The 19,978-nt window shown below is 35.3% G+C and overlaps 1 protein-coding gene and 1 non-coding gene across 10 annotated transcripts in view; both read left to right on the forward strand.

The window, feature by feature from the left end:
- TANC2 (tetratricopeptide repeat, ankyrin repeat and coiled-coil containing 2) overlaps positions 1-19,978 on the forward strand; it is a 364,118-nt gene that overhangs the window by 49,372 nt on the left and 294,768 nt on the right. The window lies entirely within an intron of this gene.
- On the forward strand, positions 9,970-10,076 carry LOC142460409 (U6 spliceosomal RNA). The gene has a single exon (XR_012786620.1). It is a non-coding gene; the product is annotated as a U6 spliceosomal RNA (small nuclear RNA).

Genomic DNA, 19,978 nt, shown 5'->3' on the forward strand with positions numbered 1-19,978 from the left:
AGACTGAAAATCTTGCAAACGCCATTGTTAAACAATTTCATGAAATGTCTTTTGTAAAATCATTTCATATAGTCAATAAAATATATAGTTGTGATATTGATTAAAAAGATCTAAAGATGCAACTGAGATTTTAATTCTATTTCTATAATAAAATGGTCTCACTATCCTTAGATGAGTCTATGGTTTTAAAATGTCCTTTAGTTATTTATCTGCAGATTCAAATCTTGGGAAAAAAGTGTTTCATTCCTCTGCATACAATCAATTCAGATTGGACATAACATTTATTGAGTGCTTAGCATATGCCAGAGGAGCCCTGGTGATATAGTGGTTTTGCATTGGTTGGGTTGTGATCCGAATGGTCAGCAGTTCAAAACCACCAGCAGATCAGTTGGAGAAAGACTAGGCTTTCTGCTACTGTCAACAGTTACAGTGTCGGAAACCCATGGGGTCACGACGAATCAGCATTGACTTGATGGCAGTGAGATTTTTGGTTATTGTGACATGGAATGAGCTATTTTAATCAAACTTATATTAATGTATTACCTTGAAATATGAAACTGAATAATTTTCTTTTGTTTATTAAAGATTGTGTTTTAGGGAGTTTTGCTTTCTTGTTTGAGTTCTGGATGTGTAGTGTGTCACAAGTTGCAACTGATAACTACAAGGTCAGTAGTTCAAACCCATCAACTCCTCTGAATGAGAAAGATGAGGCTATCTACTCCCCTAAATATTTGCAGTCTCAGAAACCCTAAAGATCATCTTACCTGATAGACAAGGTCACAGTGAGATGAAATCAACGTTATGGCAGTGAGCTTTATTTTGGTTGGGTGTAGTTTGGATTAAAGGTCCTTGGTGGTGCAGTAGTTAAGGTTGAGGGTGTGGATCCACAAGCCGCTGCTGGAGAAAGATGTGGTAGTCTCTTTCTTAAAGATTCATAACCTTAAAACTCTTAAGGGTTGCTTTGGATTCTTTGCCTCTTAACGTTATGTTTCTTCGTAAATATTTATCAAATTATATGAATTTTGTTATCTTTTAAAAACTGGATATTACTAGTTTTGAATAATTTTTAAATGTAGCTTCAGCACAGTATTGTTCAATATTACTTTCTGTGATGATCAATATGTTTTATAAATCTTCATTGTCCAGAAGTGTAATGGACAGTATTTCCAGCTACTTCTAATTTGGTTTACTCACTTTTTCCACAAGGATTAAAAAAATTTTTTTCCCACAAAGATTTTTTATGCTTACTGTGTGTCAGGCATTGTTATAGATATTGAGGATAGTTCTTGCTCTTAGAGAGCTCAAAGTTTAATAGAGGAGAGAAGTTCTTAAACTAGTAGTTCATGAGTAGAATTGGGGAATAGGCAGGGAGGAGAAGAATTCAAATGAATTTTGAAGGTTAAGTAGAGGTTATAGTTCCAAATAGAGAAAGTAGCATATGCCATTTTGTGGAGATCAGAGACTATATAGTATACATACAACATGTACAACTTTAAGAATTCTCTATTGCTGGAATTTATTTTTAGAATAACGCTAAAGACAATGGACCGTCAATCACTCATAAGCTAGTAAAGTGTTTTATGCCTTGCTCAAGAGTCAGAATTATATCTTTAAAATTACAGAATTTTAGAGCTATGTTGCGCCCCCACCCCCGAAGAATGTAATACAGAGGACAACACTGAAAATATAGCCCGGGAGAGTGGCAGTGGTGGGTTCCTCCAGACCACAGGGTGCAAATTAAGAGGGAGGGAGGGAGAGAGAACACAAACCTCATTAGGGCCCACCAAGGCCTGGAGACAACCTCCCTGCTCAGAACAGCCAATGCTACCCATAGCATATGGGAGATATGGAAACACTGGGTGGAAAGTATGCCCTGACTGCCCCATGCACAGCAAGGCGAAACATGAAGGAGTGCAACAGGGCAGCAAGGGAAGCAAAGTAACAAAGTCCCCAAGGAATCCTGAAAATCGACTTCTGACTCTGGGACAAGGCTTGGCACTTCATTAGACCTGACTGGAAACCACTCATAAGGGTCAGCAGACATACCTGGAACTATTTATCATTTTTTTTTCTTTCTTTCTCTCTATGTCTATATAAGATAGTCAGGACAAACAATCCTGAGGAGAAAACAGTGGAACCAGTGGTCCCAGGCGTACATGGAAGATGAGGGGGTGGGGAAGGGCAGTCGAGAGCCAACAAACTCGGATATAAGGGAACAACAAGAGATCTAAAATAGATGGTGAGAAGGGCACATAATGCCTAGTGGGGTCTGATCAAGTGCAATGTGTCAAGAGGAATTACAGAGCCAAGAATAGAGGGTCAGCATGATATTGGAACAGGAGGAAGGTGGAAGGAAATAGAGGAAAGAAGTAGGAGGGAAAAGCTATTTATAGCGGTATAGCTATAGGCATTTATATATGTAAATATATTAACTTATAGTGAAAGGGATAGAGGTCAATTTACATGTATTTATGAGTATTATGATAGCAGAGGGACATTGGGCCTCTACTCAAAGGCCTCCCTAATAAGGGTGTTTTGTTCTAATAACCTAGTACTACTCTTTGATACTCACCTTCCTGACACGATCAATGAAGACAAAATGGGTGCATAAGCAAAGGTGGTGAAGAAAGCAGATGGTGCCCAACTATCAAAAGGTACAGCGTCTGGAGCCTTAAAGGCTTGAAGTTAAACAAGCAGCCACCTAGCAGGGAAGCAAAAAACCCCACATGGAGGAAACACACCTATCTGTGTGGCCATCAGGTGTTGATGGGATCAGGTATCAAAAGATCCAAAGAAAACAATTATATTGATGTAAAAGAGCAGGGTTAGAGTAGAAACAAAAGCCCATCTGTAGACAATTGGACATCTCCCCCACAGAAGGGTAACAAGGAAGGGGGGATTCAATCAGGGTGCAGTATAGCACCAACAAAACATACATCATTCTTCTAGTTCCTGAATGCTTCCCACTCCCCACCCCACTATCATGACCCCAGTTCTACCTTACAAATCTGGCTAGCCTGGAGTACACACATTGATCCAGATAAGAGTTCACAACACATGGAATTCAGGACAAATAAAACCCTCAGGAACAGTAGTGGGAGTTGTGATATCATGAGGGTAGGAGAATGGTGAAGTCAGGTTGGGGGGTGGGGGAAGAAAGGGGAACCCATCACAAGGCTGGATATATAGCCTTCCCCCCCAAGGGGGACAAATAACAGAAATGTGGGTGAAGGGAGACAACGGATAGTGTAAGATACAAAATAACAATAATAATATATAATTGACCAAGGATTCCTAAGGGTGAGTAGGTGGGGAGGGTGAGGGGAAAAAGAGGAGCTGATACGAACGGTTCAAGTAGAAAGAAAATGTTTTGGAAATGTTGATGGCAACATATGTACACGTGTGCTTAATACAATTGAATAATGGATTATTATAAAATGTGTAAGAGTCCCCCAATAAAATGATTTTTTTTAATTGCGGAATGTTAGATTGGGGAATAAAAACATTTTTACCATTTACGTTTACCTTCCCCTTTTCAAATTTATTAACGAAAATTCTAGAGGAAATAACTTTATGTGAAAACTTATATATGATTAGTTCTGGATACTCTCTTCCCTAGAAAGTTTTATTTGCTATTGTAGAAACTAGAATAGTTACAATAACAAATCTAGTTTAAAATGACTGAGACATTAAGAGGTTTTCTTGGTTCACATAAGACAGTATGTATGGTGTGTATAGGTAAGTTAATTCTGAAGCTTAATAATGTCATCAGTGACTCCATTTCCTTCTGCTCTGCTATTTTGAGCAGATTGGGGTTGTTGTTTTTTCCTGTCTTGTGACTTATCCTCACATAGCTACAAAAGGATTGTAAAATCTTCGACTTCTAACAGTATTGTTCAAAGACTGGTAAGACAACTGACTTTTTCTTGGATCCCTTTTTAAGATTCAGGAAAAATTTCCCAGAAACCACACTGTCCCCTGTTTTCCTCACCCATCCTGAAGTGCTCACAACTATTGACCTAATTATAGGATACAATCAATATTTCTTAGACCATTTCTGGACTTGTAAATGTTGTTTAAAAGATTCACTTATGTGGAGGGAGGATGGGGTGGAAAGGGGGAACCGATTACAAGGATCTACATATAACGTCCTCCCTGGGGGACGGACAACAGAAAAGTGGGTGAAGGGAGATGTCGGACAGGGCAAGATATGACAAAATAATAATTTATAAATTATCAAGGGTTCATGAGGGAGGAGGAGCAGGAAGAGGAGGGAAAAATGAAGAGCTGATGCCAGGGGCTTAAGTGGAAAGCAAATGTTTTGAGAATTATGGGGGCAATGAATGTACAAATGTGCTTTACACAATTGATGTATTATGGATTATGATAAGAGTTGTATGAGCCCCTAATAAAATGATTTTTTAAAAAGAGATTCACTTACTACCCAAGATTTACCTACTGTAACTAGGGAGAGGATCTGCCTCCCTAAAGTGTATTTCTAAAATTCAGCATTCTGTTAGCAAGATGAAAAGGGACAGGGTCAGTAACCACTATCTGCCACTTTGTTTACTAACCTACTTACAGGTTATGTTCATTGTTAGCATTCTTAACAGTCTTTCTCATACCAAAAATTACATAAAACAAGCCCCTTTGTCAAAAAAAAAAAAAAAGAAAAGAAAAAGCTAACTCCCAAATCCCATTGCTGTTGTGTCAATTCCATCTCATATAAGGGTTTCTTAGACTATAGATCTTATGAGAGCAAACAACTTCATCTCTCTCCCAAAAAGCATCCAATAGGTTTCTGATGGGTTTGAACTGCTGTCCTTGGAATTAGCAGCTCAGTGCCTAATCCACAGTGCCATCAGGGCTCCTATAAGAGAGTTAGACCCTTTTAAATTTGTACTAATATTAATGTTTTGATATGCTATGCAGCTATCATGTGGAACCCTGATGGTGTAGTTGGTTTTAAGGTGGACTATTAACTGTACGGTCAGTATTTGAATCCACCAGCTGCTCTGAGAAAGGTGAGATTTTCTGCTCCCATAAAGATTTACAGGCTTGGAATGCCACGGGGGCAGTTCTGCTCTGTCCTGTCTCGAAATCCACTTGATAGTCATGAGTTTACTTGGGTTTTTTGGATACAGCTATAGTAATATGACTAATTTTCAATCTTGCCCACTTTGACCATCTTAATAGGCTTGTTGTTGTTGTTGTTTTTTAATCTGCAAAGCTAAAGTCTAGGCCCTGAACCATAAGATTTCAACTATGCTCTTGTCTAGGAAGCCAATCCTCTGACTGTCCAGAACAACAGTTTTATGATTGTTCTTGACAAGAAAATTCTTTCCTAGTCTAGAGTGGGAGATTTGACCTTTTTTCTCCTCCAAATATTTTTAATGACATGAATCCTTTTTGTTGTACCCCTAAGGGACCAGGGTTTTCTATACTTAAATGATAGGAATAGACTTGTCTGCTGTTTTGTTTTTTTTCCCTCTCTGTCACCACTCATCCTAAAGCAGATGGGTAGACTCTTCAACAGGAGAAAGCAACAGATAGTATTATCTGAAGATAATATTTTCAAAGTGATGTCTTGACTGTACTACTTTGCTCCAGAATTTTATCTCACATCTCATTCTATTACCTCTGATATTATTCAGATACTAGTTGATCAACAGTCATTTTTGACTTAGAATATTGTACCATTATACCATTCTTATTTATTCCCATCCTTAAAAGTTATGGCTCAACTACTAGTAAATCTCCTTTCTGTTAGACTTCCCTTCTCTTCATGCTCTAAGGTTAATGTACTACTTAGATACTTCTTTCCTCCCTCTCTTCCTCTCTGTGTTCCATTTCCATCCTGTATGAAATAGTGAACACTTCCTAGGGACCAAGTAAAGAAAGGAATGGGGGTGGGGTGGGGTGGCACACATTTATTTAGAGAAACAAAGACACAGTCCTATCATCATAATTTGTTGTATAAGTAAACCAACACCATTAAAATATAGTTTGTTAATACTATATTAAACTTAGAATTATGATAAAGTTCTTACAGGGTACAATTGGATTGTAGAAGGACTCTTAACACGGGCTGCAAAGCAATGGGACAATTCCTGCAAGAGCTGGTGATGATAGTGGAATCTAAGTAATAGTTAGCAAGTTTGAGAAGTAGAGAAAATGACATGCCAGGCAAAGGATACAGCAAATTTAAGGCAACGAATTTGTGAGGGAATTTGACACAGTAGTTAGTAAGCTACTCATTAATAGTTTGGTCCCTTGACTCTCATTCCTCATATCTGCTTCACTCAGCCTGTTTTTATTATTTTCTGACCTCATACATTAGTTCCCTCTACAATTTGAAATGGTGGAATGGTGCTGGCAAGATCACCTTAACTTTACATGTACAGTATAGACACCCAGAGAGAGACACTGACTCAGTTCTCTTGTTTTCAGATCCATATGCAGGTGGTAGGTTGCATCTGGTTTAAATTAGATAGCTTGCTCTGGCTCTATGCTTTGGAGCAAGGTTGGATAAGTTCTGTGATGATCTCAGCTTGAGTTTAGCCTACTTTGCTACTCTGGTGGGAAGGAGTAAATTAGTTGGAGGGAAGGCTTGTAAAAGGGCAGTTCTCAGAAAGAAGTGTGAGTCTGAAGGCAGGCAGACAAAACACATGCCATTTACAAGAGTGATTACAGCACCATCAGGTAAGAGATAAAGAGGCTCTATCTGTACTAAGGGAGTGACTGTTGGGAGGAAGAGATCAATCAATTGAATTTGATTATTGATGAGATATGAACCTAAAAGAGGAGCTCAAGTCTTATTTATTAATTCATTCATTTAAAGAAATTATTTATTGAGTGCTTGATAAGGTTAGAGCTACTAGGGATGCAGATATGCTGTAGATCAAATTATTATCCTAATCATAAAGCACACCTTGCAGAACTTACACAATGCCGATACCCATGTTTTTGGTGTACTTTACAGGGTGAATGGTTTTACCATTCATTTGAAGTTTGGGGGAAAATTAATGAGTAAATGTTAAATTTGAGATGGTGATCTGGAATATCCAGGAAAAGTTAGATATATGAATTAGGTAAAACAGATGAGAGGTGTAATAAGAGATCTCGAATTAGTTGTAGTGTATTATTTTGGTTTGAATCAATTAAAAATTAACATATAGTAAAACGTACCGCTTTGGGGTGTACAGTGCTGTGAATTTTAACACATGTCCAGATATGTATATTTGAACCCATGACTGCAACTTAAATATACACATCTACACATGAGTTAGAAATCACAGCACTGTATACCCCAAAAGAAGTAAATTTTATTGTATATTAATTTTTTAAACTTGTTTTAAACCTAAAATCTGAACCATGACCAGACTGTTTTGTTCTGTTGTGCATAGGGTTGCTATGAATCAGAACTGACTCGAAGGCACATAACAACAAAAACAACCTAATTATGTATAGCTACTGCCACATTTAGGGTCTGTCATAATACATATCATATCATTATACCCCTTTTTGCTCATATCTTTTCCTCATCCCAAATCTCTGGCACTCACTGAGCTAGCAATTCTGTAAATTTATGGGTTTTTATTTTTTAGGAATGTTATTTCAATGGGATTATGGACTTATTTTACTTAGCATAAAGCCTTTGGATAGTCTCTATCAATATTTTTATCTTTTATGTTAATGAATGAATAGAATTTAATTTTATAGATAATATCACAGTTTATTCATTCACACAACTGACTGAAGAATATTTGGGTTGTTTCCTGGTTTGGGTAATTGTAAAAGCTATCTATGTATAGCTTTTTGTGTGAAAATAGTTTTTTATTTTTCTAAAGTAAATGCTTATTGGTATGTTGGGTCATAGGGTAAGTGTATGCTTATAAGAAACTGCTAGACTATTTTCCAGTGTGACCATACCAATTTATATTTTTGCTGGAAATGTTTGTTATATTACAACATTTATATAATACATATAACAATGTTACGTAAAAATTGTGAAATTGTTTCACATTGCTTTGAACACTTGCCATTTTCATTAGTTTTTATTTTAGCTAATCAGAAGAGCGCTGGAGGGTAGTGGATTACATTTCGGCTACTAACCACAAGGTCGGCAGTTCAAACCCACCAGTTGCTCCACAGGAGAGAGATGATGCTTTTTGCTCCCATAAAGATTTATAGCTTCAAAAAGCCGCAGGGGCAGTTCTTACTCTCTGTAGAATTGCTTTGAGTTTCAATTGACTTTGGCAGAGAATGATTAGCTTTACCTTATTTTATATTCCTTTAATGGCTAATCAGGAACCCTTGTGGAGCTTGGCTAACCAAAAAGTGATTTGAACCTACCTGGCATTGGCAGTTTGCTTCTGTAAAAGATTTACATTACCGCCTTGGAAACTTTATAAGCAGTTTTGCTTGCTATGAATCGACACAAGAGCAGTGAGTTAGAGATATTGAGCATCTTTTCATGTGCTTATTTGCCCTTTATATATAAAATATATCTTCTCAGAAATATTTAAGATATTTTCTTACTGTTTAATTTTCGATGGTATATTATATATTATGAATACATATCTCTTGTTTTACTTTTGTTATTCTTAGTTTTTTTTGCAGAGCACAGATAGTGAGTGAATTTCAGCTATCATTTATAAAATGAATCATGCATTGTCTATCATGTCTAAAGAAATCTTGACCTAAGTAACAGGCTTAAAAGATTTTCTCTTATGATTTTTTCTAATAGTTGTATAGTTTTTTTGTTTGGATTTATTATCTCTTTTGAGTAGTTTTCATTTATGGTGTGAAGTAGAAGTCTGTGCTTTTATTGTTGTACATTTGTATCTAGGACAAACTTTGTAAGAAATCAATTGATCATATTTATGTGAGTCTATTTCTATACTATTTATTCTGTTCCAAAGAGCTATCTTTCTGTCCATTTGCCAATACTGTACTGTGCTGATTACTGTAGCTTTATAATAGGTTTTAAAATAGGGTAGTGGGATTCCTCCAACTTGGTAGCTTTTTGTCAAAATTGTTTTAGTGACTTTAGTTCCTGTATCTTTCCATTACAAGTGTTAGAATCTGCCTGTCTATATCTATTTTTAAAGTATTTCTGGGATTTTGGTTTGACTAATGTTAAAAATAAAGATCAATTTGGGTAAAATCAACATTGTTAGTAGGTGAGGTCTTCCAGTTGATGAACATGATATATCTATTCATCTATTTGTGTCTTATAGAATGTCTTTCATCAGCATTTTTCAATTTTTGGCTTCCTTGCTAGATTTGTTACTAAATATTTTTCTTTCTTTACTTCCTTTTTGAAGCTATTGTATATGGTATTTTATAAATTACGAATTTTACTTGAACATTGCTAGTTTATTAAAATATGGTTGATGTTTGACCTTCATTTTGTGACCTTTCTAAACTCACTAATTCTAAGTGTGTGTGGTATTTTTGTTTTTGTTTAGTAGATTCCTTTGAGAATAGGGATAGTTCTGTTTCTTTGTTTCCTATGTGTATGCCCTTTATTTTTTCTAACACTGGCTAAGACTTTTAACATGGTGTTCCTGAGGAATGGCGGGAGGGACTTGTTCTCACCTTGTTCCATGTCTTAGGGATGGGGAAGCATTCACTCTTTTGCTTCTAAATATGTCATGAAAGTAGATTTTTGAAGTACTCTTTATAATACAGCATTAAAGAAGTTCTCTTTTATTCCTATTTGTTGATATTTTATCACGAAAAGGTGCTGAATTTTCTTAAAAGATTGTTCTGTGTCAATTTATATGATCATGTGAATTTTCATCTTTAAACCATTAAAATGGTGGATTATATTGTTTTATTCAAATATTGAAGTAGCTTTGTATCCTCAGGATAAATCCTTCTTATGTGTTATTTACACATTTTGTAATTTGATTTGCTACTATTTTGTTGAGAATTTTTGTTTATTACAAACTAAGAAAATTCATGCTCGCTTCGGCAGCACATAGACTAAAATTGGAATGCTACAGAGAAGATTAGCATGGCCCCTGCGCAAGGATGGTACACACATTCTTAAAGCGTTCCGTATTTAAAAAGAAAAACTAAGAAAATTCAGCACCTTTTAAAAATCATTTTATTAGCGGCTCATACAATTCTTAGCACAATCCATACATACATCAATTGTGTAAAGCATATTTGTACATTCATTGCCCTCATCATTCTCAAAACATTTGCTCTCCACTGACATCAGGTCCTCATTTTTTACCTTTTCATGAATAAACCTCAACAACCTACAATAGAGAACTTTTTCAACATTATATTTTATATTTCTTTATGTTAATAGCCTTCTCTGGTTTGATATCAGAATAATTATCATAAATTGAGTTGGGGAGTATTTCTCTCTCATATATTTTCCTGAAAAGATTGTATACAATTGATGTGATTTTATTAATTTTTTAATAGAATTCACCTATGAAACCATCTGAGCCTAGTAATCTCTTTTTTTATAAAGCTGTTAATTATGAATTCAATTTATTTAATAGTTGTAAAGATACTCATGTAATCTACTTAACATTGGGTGAGTGTGGGTAGTTATTATTTTTTTAAAGGCACATTTAGAAGACCGGATTTTGCTACTAACCAGCTGTGTGACCTTGGAAAACGTACTGTACCTTTAAATTTCCAGGTTCTTAATTGTGTATCTAAAAAATTAAAAGGTTAGATTTTTTTATTTTTTAAAGGGTTCTCCTTTTAAAATAATGTTTTTAAATTCTCATTGGAAAAGCTGGAGTATGTGTTCGAAGTTTATGTAAAAGAATTTTGAGCTTGTTTCTTCTGTCATTTACTGGATATTGATTTACTTAGATTCACTCTGTCTTTTAACAGATAAGCTTTGTATTTTCTTATTATAAGTGAATTATTTGCTGATGAAAAGGTATGTTTAGGGGCAAACCATTAACGCATTTATAACTTCATATACTTAGGTATATGAAATTTTTTATGTGAGCAAATATAACCATATGTAAGTTTTTAATGCTATAATTTTTAGAAAAAAACCCAAAATTCTTAGTTTAGAATTTTAGAAATGTTAGAAATGCAGTGGGTTTTTGGTGGTTATTTTTCTGAGTCTATGATTTTAAAAGTCATGATTTTTTTTTTGCTATTTAATACAGACAGTTTTTATATGAAATTTTATGTAAAATTCATTTCTGCAAAGTGGCACGTTGATGTTCACTCACTGGATTAAAGCAGAGTGCAAGTATACAGATCTGCTGCTGAAGAAATATTAAGTTGCAGGCTGCAGCTGGAGGATTTTACGTAGGCACCTGTGGGTTTGAGTGCGTTCAATATACAGACTGCAGTAGGAGGCTGGCGCTGACTCTGCTGACTCCAGTACACTCCTTCCCTGCTGTTCTGCCGTTTCCCCACTGTCCAGAAGACAAACAAAATGGTGCAGCAAGTACAGGGCTTGAGAAAAAATAACCGTCAAAATGATCCAGAGGTGGGTTTACTACAGTGAACAGGAGAGAAAATTGTGTAACAAAATTAAAGACTTGGATATGGTTCAGTATGTCAGGTGGCCGTAGCTGTTTTGATATTTAATTTTGGCCATTTGAAAATGAAAATGTTATAGTTCTGAGATCTGCATGCTTTCTATAAGGTTCAGGTATATTGCATGTGCAGCATTAACAAATGTATGCATGTTAGTTTATAAATAGATTTATATTTATATTAAGTATTATGTGAATAGATGTTCATAAAGAGTTTTTCTGTTAATACTAGATTTTTTAAAAAAGCAAGTACCTATAGGTTATATATTTTTCTGTTACACATTTGTCGCAGCTCTTCCAATGCTGCTTTTCTATATTAATTTGTTTTATAATAGTAGAACATTCTCTGATGAGATATGGAAAATCAGTAGAATGAACATAAGCTGGCACTTCATATTTTATTGATGACTGTAATGCAGTGAAAGTTCGCATTGCACAGTCATGATTTAAATTACTATCTCTTTTATGAAAACAAAATGTTTGTAAGAACGGCCATGTTGTAGACAATGAGTATGATAATAAAGGAGGGGATGAGGAAGTAGGGCAGGTAAGTTTTTTCTGTTCTTGGTTTCAGCAATGCTCAGCGTCAATTCTAGGCACTATCTTTTCAGAAGTACAGTATGGAAATAGTTGACCATCATGCATAGAAAAAACATGGTGGTTTAGTTCCTCCCTTGTTCCCTCCCTCCCGGAAGCACTTTAGTTATGTACTGATACATTTTGGTTTTAGTGGCTGCGTGTTCCTAGGGAGCTGTCCAGTTGAGACAAGAAATATTTAAGCCACACCCAGCAGATTGTGTGTGTGTGTATTTTCAATGTTTTGGACACTTTTAATTCTGTTCCTACTCGTAATCATCATCTGAGGGAGGCTTTAAGTGATAGAAATAAATACCAGTTAGATTCTAGGAGAATGTGTTCTTGAACATCTGGGTTGCCCTATTAATAGCACAGAATAGCAATAGTTAAATTATACTGCACTAACTCTACCAGAGAGAGAGGGAGGGCAGGCAAGAGAGAAAGAATGAATTTGGATAGTTTCACTACTGTTGCATGGAATGTAGTCCGATCATATAGGTAACAATGCTTCTGATATTATTTTGGTCAGTATTACAGGCATTAAATTTTGATATGAGTTTCTGAGTTTAGATTTTCTTTTTCGAGAATATTTGTTCAAAATTTAAAAATCAAATTTTGGTTCACAAAGTGTCAGCTTGGGCTTTAAAATCTACTTATAAAGTTTCATTTTATATCAGTGACAATTTGTATGTGATAATAATGAGCAACTGCCTGCCACTTGGATGAGTTACCTCCTACCTCACTGTAGAGAGAAATAATAGAATCAGCACTAGCTGTAGTAGTCTGCAGAATACTCAGACTCTGTGTTTTCAAACATCTTCTCCAGAGAAATAAACAACAAACCAGTCAACCAACATCTCTCCTCTGTACTATATTCCCTTGATTTGATTGGATAACAAAGAATAATATAGTATTTTAAGTATTGAATTTAGTGAAATAGGTAGTTAACTATAGCTTGAGTTACACTATATTATTGGAATGTTTCATTTATCTAAATGTTATATAACCCTGATGGAATATTGCAGATGAAACAAAGAAATCTGATTGGTTCTTCACTGGAAACAACAACAAAAAACCCAAACCAAACCCCTTGCTGTGGAGTTGATTCTGTCTCACAGCTGCCTAGAATTACACTCGGAGACTTCCACAGCAGTCTGCATGGTTAGTTAGCATCGAAGTGGAAACATAAAAATGCCTTGGAAAGGGAGGAGTTTGGACAAGAAAATGAAGTTGTGAAAGCACTTCAGTAATCCTTTGAGTTTGCTGTTTTCTCCCAGGTGTTTTGGTCTCTTCAGCTTCATTCCCCTCACTTTGCTTAGTGTTAAAGAGCCTTTTTATATTTTATAAAGTTTCTAAATAGTATTGTCTAATGAACAAGAAGATTCTTAAAATAATGTTACCTTGGGTGGTAAAATGGATTAGAGAATAACATAAATTCCATATATTTATTAAATATGAATGAGTGGGGCTTGTGGGGGTTGCGGGGAAGGCTATGATGGAATTGAGTCCTGAGGACTGGACACTATTTGGCCCCATCCTTCCCATCATATTAAAATTGCATTAGGTAATTTGTCATCTAAGACTTCTGTGATGCTTGGTGAGGGCACATTGTTATTGACGTTCAAGCAGCAGGATATTGCAAGTCAAAACAGGTGGAGAATTGTTTTCTGTCTGCTGGCTATTAGAAACACCCTTGAGATGTGAGAATAATGTACATTAGCTTTTGTGTATTTATTATTCCTGGCTAGATGGTCTGCTGGAATATTGTTGTAAATTATAGTGTAAAATAGGCAACCCTTTTATACTTTTACAGAAAATATTTGCAATACCTCTGCAGCTTATTTAAAATCTAAGAACTATGTAGATACAGTCTAATAAAAACTAACCATTTCTTCTAGCTTCTCTTTCGGTGCATATTTTCTAAATTACCCGATATGCTAATAGAAACAGACTGAAGGAAGCTGGCTGCTAGTGTTACAAGCTGAAAACAAAATGGCTGGCAAGGCTTGGTACTGTAAATTTGCAATATAGAGCTGAGTGCAATTAAGATACTCTTTGTTGAAAGAGAAGGTTACAACATAAGATGATTAGGAAATGGCTATCGATGGAGATATTTTTGATGAGAAAGGAACATTTTATTAAAGACAATTTACAAATACAAAACTAGAGCTGTTTTATGCTGTAAATAGAGAGCAATACATTATCTACTAAGCTACACAACAATCTTGTTTTTATTCATTTAGCCATCATTGTCTTTCTAATTCCGTGATGCAAATAGTTTTTGAGGGTATTTTTTAATGAACCTGTAAGATTAACAATGGGTTAAGGACAGAAGAAATATAAACTGAATTTGTTATGTTCTAAGTATGGGGGAAATTTAGAGTTCCTGGGAGTATTATTTACTTGTAAAAAAAAATAGTAAGAGTAAAAATATCGTTTAGAAAATGACAAATTTATATTTAAAAAATATTTTTTCTCTGTACAACTGCAAGCCTTTCCCATTGTTTTTAACAATTATAAAAAGATTAAATGACATTAAAATTGTTGATAAGTTTAGCTATATTGAGAGTAGCTTCAGGAATTGTTAATTTCTTAAATAGGTTGAAGACAGTATATTAGCTTACTCACATGACTCTCACAGTATAGTGGCCATACTCTTTAAGGGGAAAATATGTGATTGTCTTCACTTTTGTAGCATTTGTGTGTGTATAATGATATGTATATTATACTATATTTATCTCATATATTTATAGATATAGAGAGATGCATGTACAATAGATATATTACAATGCTCTGCACTTAGTAGATATCCTGTAACTCTTTGTTGGATGGCTAACTGAATAATAATAACAACAACAACACTTACACATGTGTGGGTTTGTGTGTACCATATATACTTGTATATAAGCTGAATTTTTCAGCACATCTTTAATGTAGTTTTTGTAGTAAAATTAGGTGCCTTGGCTGAATACTCAAGAATATATGGTACATACATTATGCATTTTAGGGAGCATATATAAATACATATATGCTACCTAAAATATACATATAATTATCATCTTTCAGTTTTTACAGCCTTATGGAATAAATACCATTTCTTAGCCCATTTACTAGATGAAAAACCTGAAACAGAGAGGAAAGAGATTGAGAAACTAAGAAATGGAGAGTTTGGGTGACTTGGCCAACATCTCACAGAAAGTGTGGAACTAGGATTTGTACTAGTGTAGTTCCAAAAGCTTTATCTTTCTGCCATGACCATGAAACTGTATGATCACTAGCAGTATTCTTAGCTATCAGGTATAAATATTGTGTATGTATTTTGTCATAAAGTATTGATCAAAGAAAATTTTTCTGCTACAACTCTTATAAAATTGCTTTAACTGATACTTTGTTTTCTAAAATAATTTTTCTATTACTTAGCAGAAACTGATGGCCCCCTGTTGTTATCAACTAAGGAAGGTATACAGTTCTAAAAGCTGTTTCAAAGCCAGTGTACTCAGGAAGCAGTTGAAAAATGCATGAAACTTTACATACTCTCTCCCAAAACGGCTACCAACATTAAATCCGTCATCAAATCATATTGATTATAACTTCTGAATAGTTCTCAAATATATCCTCTTTGTCCTCCTCCATTCTCATGTTCTTACTTTAGGGCTATGTTACCTCACTTAGTTTCCTGCATTCTCTTCCTAACTGTTCTGTGACTCCAGTCTCTGTAACTTTTAGTCCATTATTTTTATTTATTTAAATCATTTTATTGGGGCTCTTATAACTCTTATCACAATCCATCCATCCATCCACAGTGTCAAACACATTTGTTGCCATCATCATTCTCAAAACATTTTCTTTCTACTTGAGCCCTTGGTATCAGCTTCTCATTGCCCCCCCCCCCCTTCCTCCTCCACCTTCCCTCCCACATGAACCCTTGATAATTTATAAATTTTTTTTTCATGTCTTACCCTGACCAATGTCTCCCTTCACCCACTTTTCTGTTGTCCATTCCCCTGGGAGGGGTTATATGTAGATCATTGTGATCTATTCCCCCTTTCTAGTCCCACCTACTTTACCCTCCTATTATGACTACTCCCAATATTGGCCCTGAAGGGTTTGTCTGTCCTGGATCCCCTGTGTTTTCAGGTCTTATCTGTACCCGTGTACATGCTCTGGTCTAGCCAAATTTGTAAGGTAGAATTGGGGTCATGATAGAGGGAGAGAAGAAGCATTAAAGAACTAGAGGAAAGTTGTTTGTTTCATCGGTGCTATACTGTACCCTTCAGTAAAGGGATGTCCAGTTGCTTAGAGATGGGCTTTGGGTCTCTACTTTTTAGGCCATTCCTGATTTTACTGATCATTATGAAATGTGGCATAGCTTTTCACTAGTTGTCACTGCTTTCAGGGTATCCTAACACAGATGTTCATAGACACAGATAATTCAAATACCATACAGGTTTAGAATTTAATAAAAGCAAAACAAACAAAACTTATTTTTGAGTGTCTTATCAGAGATAAAAAATGAAAATGCATCTCTTAATAATATTTAGTATATATATGTGTTGACCTAAATGGTATCATTTATTCTTTGTGAATTTTGCTTTTTCTTTGCTTATTTTTTATTGTGTTGATATATATGGATCTAGTTTGTTTCTTTTATGTAATGTATAGTATAGCTTATGAACAGTTATTTTATCTACTCCCTTTTTAATAAGCTTATTTAAGTTTTGGATTTCTTTTATTTTTGGTTATTGCAAATGATGATGATGTATGTATGTACCTCTCAGTGTTCTTTTTAGCTGCTATACCTGGAAGTGGAATTGCTGGGTCTTAGGTTATTTTTCACTCTTACCAGCTAATTGTTCTTCTACATCACTGTCTTCATTTTAGGCAAGCCAGGTTATATCACCTGAATGTTGCAAATTGTTAGTGATTCTTCCTCTAATCCTGATGCCATGTTATTTTTGACCTTTGGTATTATTTGTTCCATCATACAAATTGAATTATTGAGGTGAAAAAATACGACTCTGACATGCACCCTTTCCAATTTATAGCCATTCCTGACATTCTGTTTAACTAGCTATTATTTGATTCAAGTACAAGTTCCACATAGGCACAAGTAGATGTTCTAGAATTTCCATTCTTGTGCAACGTTATCCATAATCTGTTGTGGTCCACATGGTCGAATGCCTTTATGTAGTTTATAAAACATAAACTTATTTTTACTGAAGGTAAGAGATTATGAATTATACCTGAACATAAAGAAAGTGAAAGTGTTAAAAATCAAAGATGTTACTTTAATGCCTAAAGTGCATCTCATACAAGTATTTTCAGTCACCTCGTATGCATATGAACAGTGGATGAAAATGGAAGCCCAAAGAATTGACAGTCACATTTGGAGTGTGATGATAGAGGAGAATATTGAACATGCCATGAATTGTCAGAAGAACAAATCTGCCTTAAGAAGTATAGCCAAAATATTTCTTAGAAGTCAAAGTGATTGAGACTTTCCCATAAATGATTTTCCATTTATTTTGGGTAAATCATTCAAAACAATAAAAAAGCCACTGTCATTGAATTGATGCCTACTCATAGTAACCCTATATATGGTTTCTGAGACTGTAAGTATTTGTAGGATCACACAGCTTCCTTTTTCTTGCTCAGAGCAGCTGGTAGGTTTGAACCGCTGATCTTGTGGGGTTAGCAGTCTTAACACCTATCCCACAGTACCAAGAGAATTCCTTTGGAGATGCTATGAGGGGCCAATTGCTAGGGAAAGACATTATGCTTGGTAAAGTAGTGGGGCAGTGAAAAAGGGGAAGACCCTGTAACAGTGGTTCTCAACCTGTGGGTCACAACCCCTTTGGGGGTCGAACGACCCTTTCACAGGGGTCACCCGATTCATAACAGCAAAATTACAGTTATGAAATAGCAACGACAATAATTTTATGGTTGAGCGGGGTCACCACAACATGAGGAACTGTATTAAAGGGTTGTGGCATGAGGAAGGTTGAGAACCACTGGTTTACAAAATGGGCTGACACAGAGGCTGCACTAGTGGACTCAAACATAAACAACAATTGTGAGGATGCTGCAGGACTGAGCAGTGTTTCATTCTGTTGTATGTAGGGTCGCTGTGAGTCAGAGGTGACAGGACAGCACCTAACAACACATCACTCTACCAACTTACATTCTTCTCAACTGTGTCTGAGAGTTTTCTGTTTCATCATATTCTTGCCAATGCTTTTGTCAGTTACACATGTTCTTCAGTATGACAGGTAGAAAGAAGATATATTTTTAACCATTTTATTGACATTCACCTATTATGCAATTCAGTAGTTTAGTCATGTTGAAACGAGTTGTGCAGTCATCACCATAATCAATTTCAGAACATTTTCTTCTTGTTTGTATTCATTGTTAGTAGCTGAAAGATGTTATCTTCAATTTGTTTCCGTAAGTTCTAGTGAGGGTGGCCTCCCTTTCATGCATTGACTGGGCTTTCAGATAGCCTCTTTTGTTCATAACATCTTTGTACCCTTTATGTCTTTTTCTTGTCAATTTATAGGCATTCTTTATTTATTCTAAGTAAGGTTTGGCAAACTACAGCCCACAGGACAAATGTAGACTGCCACCGGTTTTTGTATGGCTTATGTACTAAGGATAGTTTTTACATTTATCTTAGATTGGGGATGTGCGGGGGGGCTGTGTGGGAGAGCGAGGATAAAATTTCACAAAATGTGAGAATTGTATGAAATTCAAATTTCAGTGAGAATTGTATGAAATTCAAAGTTTTATTGGAACACAGCTACACTCTTTAATGTACCCATTGTATGTGGCTGCTTTTGCCCTACAATGCAGAGTTGGAGTAGTTATAACAAAGGCCATTGCTCTGCAAAACCTATTTGCTCTCTTTACCTAACGTGCTTTTTCAGACCAGTCCTTAGTCTGTGACATTTATTTTAGTTACCTTCCCTAAGTCTGTACCTTGTCTTTACTTTGCTTTTGTTTGTAAGACAAAAATTTCAGTGTATAATAGACATTTATAATTGCACCCAACATTGTTGCTTTTTGCTGTATAATGTTTCAGAACTCTTTCCTTACTCTCAAAAACCAAACTCACTGCCATCAAGTAGATTTCAACTCAGTGAACAAATAGGACAGGGTAGAACTGCTCTTGTGGATTTCTGAGGCTGAAAGCCTTGTCTTTCTTCCTTAGTCAGAGACCTTAAATATATTTTCTATGTTATTGAAGTAGTATTAGTATTGTTGTTGTTGTTTTTTACTTTCAGATTATTTTATTTTTTATATGAGGGATACAATGTTAGAAGAGGATCTAGTTATTTTTTCTCATATGAAAAAATGCCATGTCCCATTGTTGTTGAATAGCTGTTTCTTGTTCCAAGGATTCAAAATGTTAATTTTCTCATGCATGGTGGTTCTCTGTTTATGTGCTGTATTTTCTGGGTTCTTCATATTGTTCCTTATCCTTTGCCTAACTATATTTACATTTCATTTAGTCTTATTGATTGTTACCTATCCACTTAATCATTGTTGTATTCAATTTTCTCCATTCCTTAGAGAAAGTAAAAATAAATAATAATTTAGTAAGAGCCTGGTGGTGTGATGATTAAAGTGTTCAGCTGCTAATGGATAGGCCGGTGGTTTGAACCCACCATCCATCTCTATAGATGCAGTAGGCTGCATATCATAAATACCACAAGCTTTGGAAACCCTATGGGATAGATCTACTCTGTCCTACATGATCACTAGGATTCGAAATGACTTGACAGAAACAAGAAGAATCTACCTCATGACAAGTTTAGCAAACAGAGTATAGTATATAGTTTTTGAGTTTTATACAGACATTTGTCAACGTC

The sequence above is a fragment of the Tenrec ecaudatus genome, chromosome 10 (assembly GCF_050624435.1).
Source record: "Tenrec ecaudatus isolate mTenEca1 chromosome 10, mTenEca1.hap1, whole genome shotgun sequence".
Classification (NCBI taxonomy): Eukaryota; Metazoa; Chordata; class Mammalia; order Afrosoricida; family Tenrecidae; genus Tenrec; species Tenrec ecaudatus.